This window comes from Mustela erminea, chromosome 6 (assembly GCF_009829155.1).
Source record: "Mustela erminea isolate mMusErm1 chromosome 6, mMusErm1.Pri, whole genome shotgun sequence".
Lineage (NCBI taxonomy): Eukaryota > Metazoa > Chordata > Mammalia > Carnivora > Mustelidae > Mustela > Mustela erminea.
The window spans coordinates 140,934,916-140,941,039 of record NC_045619.1 but is presented as its reverse complement, the minus strand read 5'-3'; positions in this window follow the sequence as shown (position 1 = coordinate 140,941,039).

Below are 6,124 nucleotides of genomic sequence, written 5' to 3'. Positions count from 1 at the left end.
TGAGCCCCAACTGGGGCTGCGGGCTCAGCAAGGAGTCGCTTCTCCCGTTCCCTCTGCCCCTCCCCCACTGCGAATGCACTCCCCCCTCAAAAAAAATCTGTAATACTTGTAATACACATCTAATAAATGGACATAAACTTCACAAAACTGTATTTGTAACTTTTTAAGAAGGCATGCCTGTATACACTAGATGTACAGGTCATGCAACTGTCCACTTAGTATTTTGACAAACAGTTTTAACAGATCATCCGAGCTTCCTGCCTAGTGTAAATGAATTCCACATCTTACAACGAATCCTTATCGCCGGAAGTCCAGCCTTACTAAGGCACTGCTTGCTGGGGTGGGGGGGGCGGTGCTCTTCTCACCCCTACATGCTAAACTCGCGTGCTGGCAAACGTCAGTTCACAGCTAAGCCTTGAGGGACCGCACGGTACTGTAAGTTCCATCACTGTGTTCCGCAGGGAAAAAAAAAAAAAGGATTACACATTTGTGAGTGGTTTCTTACTAGGACCACCTGGACTAGCAACACCACGGCAGGCACCGTGAGGGTAAGAAACGCTTGGCCCTGCAGAGCTGGGGTCGGGGACAGCTGCACGCGATGGGCACTGCGCCTGCTTGGGCCTGCGCGGGCGGCCCCGGGCTCTGTCGCGCTGCGCACAGCACGAGGGCGCGGCCTGTGGACGATAGGCCACACCGCCGCACAGACCGCAGCTGGGACCCCGGCCGGCGTGGGAGCGCTGCGAAGCGGGTCCGCGCAGGGCGCCGGGCATTCGCGGCTCTGCCGGCAGAGGGCGCCGCTGCTCCGCCTGTGGACTGGGGGCTTTACCCGGGGTCGTCCGGGGGTGGGGGACGGGGGAGCCGCGCTCCAGCCCGGGAACGGAGCGCCTGGGCTGGGGACACTGGCGCCCGGGCGGCCTCCTCTCGGTGGACCAGCGGGAGCGCAGGGGCCAGCCCCGGGGAGGCGGCTGGGCTTCGTTCCCGAGCCTGCACCGACATCGGGGGCCACGGGCCCGGAAGGCCCCCCGAGGGGCCAAGCAGCCGGGCGCTGTTTGCTTACCCCGCTCCCGAGATCCGACCTCTCCCCGGGGGCCCGCCCCCCACCTGGTCCGGACGCGCGGCGCCCGCGGGGGTGACGCCTGCTCCGGTCTGGAGTGGCCCCGTCCCGCCTGGACCACAGGAGATGGACGCCGGCTCGGACGGCTGCCGGGGGCCTCTGTCTCCGTGCGGGGGACAGCCCTCGTGAAAAAGGCCACCACTGCTTCCCCACCTCGTGCACACAAGGACAGCTTGGGGTCTCTGAACAGCGGGGTCCGTCTTTTTTGAGGGAACTTCTGTGATTACCAACAGTGTTTGAACTTGAGCCCCAATACATATATATTTTTTATGTATTACATAAATGCACTCTTTACTAATCCGTTGTGTACATTCTAAAATACACCTCAAAATTGAAAAAAAAAAATTTAAACTGAGCCAGAGATGAATAAAAAATGGAAAAATAAGTACTTTAATCATGGTCCAAACCCTATTCTCACGAATTTATTGTGATTACTAACAAATTCTTTTCAAAGCAACAGTTGGTCTATGTTTATATATATATATATATTCGATCTTGATTCAATACTTTGTGGTATAGAAATTTAAATTCTGATTCTAAACTAAGTTTCATTTGAAACATGGTCTTTATGGCAAGCAGCTGGGGCTGGGAGTTCCTCACAAGGCATTGATGCAAACGGAGAAGGCACATCTTTGGAACCTCTTAATAAATCATGGCACTCATTTCTCAGTCCCTTTTGCCAATTATGCCATTTTTGAAATTTGGACTCTCCGACATATGTGAAGTTTTTTAAAAAATTACACGTTCAGTAACTTCTACAAGAACTCTAAATTTATAAAGATCTCCTGGTGGAAAGTTGGGATTATATTTCAAAGTCATTAAAATGTGTCTATGAATTGATAGCAATTGAACCTTTAGATATCAAAGTTTAGGAAAAAAGAGGCCCCCCACCCCCATTCTCAAGTTGGAGAGTGGGTGTTGCTAAAGAAAATTATTTATGGTTAATCATTTGAATGGGGGGTGGCTAAAATTTGAATTTAACAATTTCCAGAAAGGATTGTTCTTTCCCTGGGGTTCATTTGGACTTCGAACTCCTCACCCCAAATTCTGAATTATCCCACCACTTGGTAACTAGCAATGCCAAGTCCTAGAACTTGCTTGAAATCCCCATCATTCAAGGTCAGAGAAGGGGGTGTGTATCGAGCCACTGGGTTCACTGGTTGGGCTAAATCACTCGTTTTTAATTCCACTTCCTCCGGGTTGTGCTCTGACGGGACTATTCTTGGGATTACTCAAGTACTGGTAGCAGGGCCTGTGGCTAGAGCCTCACCCAAATTCTTTTGACTGTGGGTAGGAAAGATTCCAAAAGGAGAGGGAACATATGTGTGGAGATTCCTCAAGAAATTAAAAATAGAGCTTTCCTATGACCTTGCAATTGCACTACTGGGTATTTACCCCAACGATACAGATGTAGTGAAACGGGCCATCTGTACCCCAATGTTCTTAGCAGCAATGGCCACAGTCGCCAAACTGTGGAAAGAACCAAGATGCCCTTCAACGGATGAATGGATAAGGAAGATGTGGTCCATATACACTATGGAGTATGATGCCTCCATCAGAAAGGATGAATCCCCAACTTTTGTATTAACATGGATGGGACTGGAAGAGATTATGCTGAGTGAAATAAGTCAAGCAGAGAGAGCCAATTATCATATGGTTTCACTTATTTGTGGAGCATAACAGATAACATGGAGGACAAGGGGAGATGGAGAGGAGAAGGGAGTTGGGGTAAATGGAAGGGAGGTGAACCATGAAAGACTATGGGCTCTGAAAAATAACCTGAGGGGTTTTTTTTCCCAGCATAACAGTATTCATTATTTTTTCACCACACCCAGTGCTCCATGCAATCTGTGACCTCTATAATACCCACCACCTGGTACCCCAACCTCCCACCCACCCCTGGCCACTACAACCCCTCAGATTGTATTTCAGAGTCCATAGTCTCTCATGGTTCACCTCCCCTTCCAATTTCCCTCAACTCCCTTCTCCTCTCTAACTTCCCATGTCCTCCATGCTATTTGTTATGCTCCACAAATAAGTGAAACCATATGATAATTGACTCTCTCTGCTTGACTTATTTCACTCAGCATAATCTCTTCCAGTCCCATCCATGTTAATACAAAAATTGGGGATTCATCCTTTCTGATGGAGGCATCATACTCCATAGTGTATATGGACCACATCTTCCTTATTCATTCATCCGTTGAAGGGCATCTTGGTTCTTTCCACAGTTTGGCGACCGTGGCCATTGCTGCTATAAACATTGGGGTACAGATGGCCCTTCTTTTCACTACATCTGTATTTTGGGGGTAAATACCCAGGAGTGCAATGGCAGGGTCATAGGGAAGTTCTATTTTTAATTTCTTGAGGAATCTCCACACTGTTCTCCAAAGAGGCTGCACTAACTTGCATTCCCACCAACAGTGGAAGAGGGTTCCCCTTTCTCCACATCCTCTCCAACACATGTTGTTTCCTGTCTTGTTAATTTTGGCCATTCTAACTGGTGTAAGGTGATATCCCAAAAAGATGGAAGACCATTCCATGCTCTTGGGTCGGAAGAATAAGCATTGTTTGTCTATACTGCCTAGAGCAATTTATACTTTTAATGCTGTTCCGATCAAAATTCCACTGGTATTCTTCAAAGAGCTGGAGCAAATAATCCAAAAATTTGTATGGAATCAGAAGAGACCCCAAATCGCTAAGGAAATGTTGAAAAACAAAAATAAAACTGGGGGCATCACGTTACCTGATTTCAAGCTTTATTACAAAGCTGTGATCACCAAGACAGCATGGTACTGGCATAAAAGCAGACACATAGACCAGTGGAACAGAGTAGAGAGCCCAGATATGGACCCTCAACTCTATGGTCACATAATCTTCAACAAAACAGAAAAAAATATACAGTGGAAAAAAGACAGTCTCTTCAATAAATGGTGCTAGGAAAACTGGACAGCTATATGTAGAAGAATGAAACTCGACCATTTTCTTACACTGTACACAAAGATAAACTCAAAATGGATAAAAGACCTCAGCATGAGACAGGAATCCATCAGAATCCTAGAGGAGAACATAGGCAGTAATCTCTTCGATATCAGCCACAGCAACTTCTTTCAAGATATGTCTCCAAAGGCAAAGGAAACAAAAGAGAAAATAAACTTTTGGGACTTCATCAAAATCAAAAGCTTCTGCACAGCAAAGGAAACAGTCACAAAAACAAAGAGGCAACCCACGGAATGGGAGAAGATATTTGCAAATGACAGTACAGACAAAAGGTTGATATCCAGGATCTATAATGAACTCCTCAAACTCAACACACACAAAACAGATAATCATATCAAAAAATGGGCAGAAGATATGAACAGACACTTCTCCAATGAAGACATACAAATGGCTATAAGACACATGAAAAAATGTTCATCATCACTAGCCCTCAGGGAGATTCAAATTAAAACCACATTGAGATATCAACCTGAGGGTTTTGAAAGGGTGGGGGGGGGGCGTGGGAGATTGGGGAGCCAAGTGGTGAGTATTACGGAGGGCACGTATTGCATGGAGCACTGGGTGTGGTGCAAAAACAATGAATACTGTTACACTGAAAAGAAATTAAAAAAAAAAAGAGAGAGAGGGAACATATGGAGCTGGAACCAATTTTCTGGTTTCTTATTTTATCAAGCACTTTTTTTATTTTCAGATAATTATAGATACACAGTAGGGTGTAAGAAATAATACAGAATATCCCATGTAATCTTTACTCAGTATCCCCTCATGGTACCATCCTGAAAAACAATAGCACAGAATCACAAAAACCAGGGTTTTGACATTGATGCAATCCACTGATCTTATTCAGATTTTCCCATATTTATGCTGATCTGTGCCTGTGATTTTTTTTTTTCACGTGTGTGTGTTCAGGAATACTTCACCACAATCTAAACACAGACCATACTCCCCTCTCTCTTGTGTTCTTACTCCCTCCTTTTTCCGCAGCTTGACTGAGATGCAGTTGATAGATAAACTCTGTGTATTTAAAGTGTACCAACACAATGATTTGGCAAACATGTTCATTATGAAATGATTCCCACAATCAGGTTAATTAATACACCCATTACCCCAGATGGTTAACAATTTGTGTGTGCGTGTGAAAGAGAACACTTAAGATCTAATCTTTAAGCAAATACCAATTTTACAATATACTATTATTAACTCTAATTACCCTGCTGAATGTTAGGTCCGTGGAACTTATAACAGAAGTTGTGCCTTTGACCAACATCTCTGCATTCCCCCCGCCGTGACGACACGAATGTTAGAATTTTTTGTTATTACTCAGGGCCCACGAGGCTCTGTTCATTTTTTCCCCCTGGTTACTTTCTCTCCCTCCTGTTCCCATTGGGTGATTTATGTTGTTCTACCTTCCACTACACTAATTATTTCTTCTGTACCTTAATGGCTGTCAAGTCTATCCTTTGAGATTCTTATTTCATTTATTGTTTTTTTCAGTTCTAAAATTTTCATTTTGTGTCTTCTATTTCTTTATTGAAATTTTCTGTCTTTTCATTTGTTCCCAGTTATTTGTCATTGCTTGTTGAAACATTTTCATGATGGCTGCTTTAAAACTTTTCTGATAATTTTCATATCTTGGTCTTCTTGGTGTAGGGCATCTGTTGCTTGTCCTTTTTCACTGGGTTTGATAATCTTGTCCTTGGTATTATGAGTGATTTTTAATTGAAATATGGCCTTTTGGTATTGTGTTTTATTTTTAAAATTTTTTTAAATTTTATTTATGTATTTGACAGAGAGATCACAAGTAGGCAGAGAGGCAGGCAGAGGGAGAGGGGGAAGAAGGCTCCCTGCTGAGCAGAGAGTCCAATGTGGGCCTCCCAGGACCCTGGGATCATGACCTGAGCTGAAGGCAGAGGCTTAACCCACTGAGCCACCCAGGGGCGCCCTTTATATTGTGTTTTAATTAAGTTTTAGATTCTTTTAAAAGGTCTGCTAAATTTGTGTAGTGTGGTA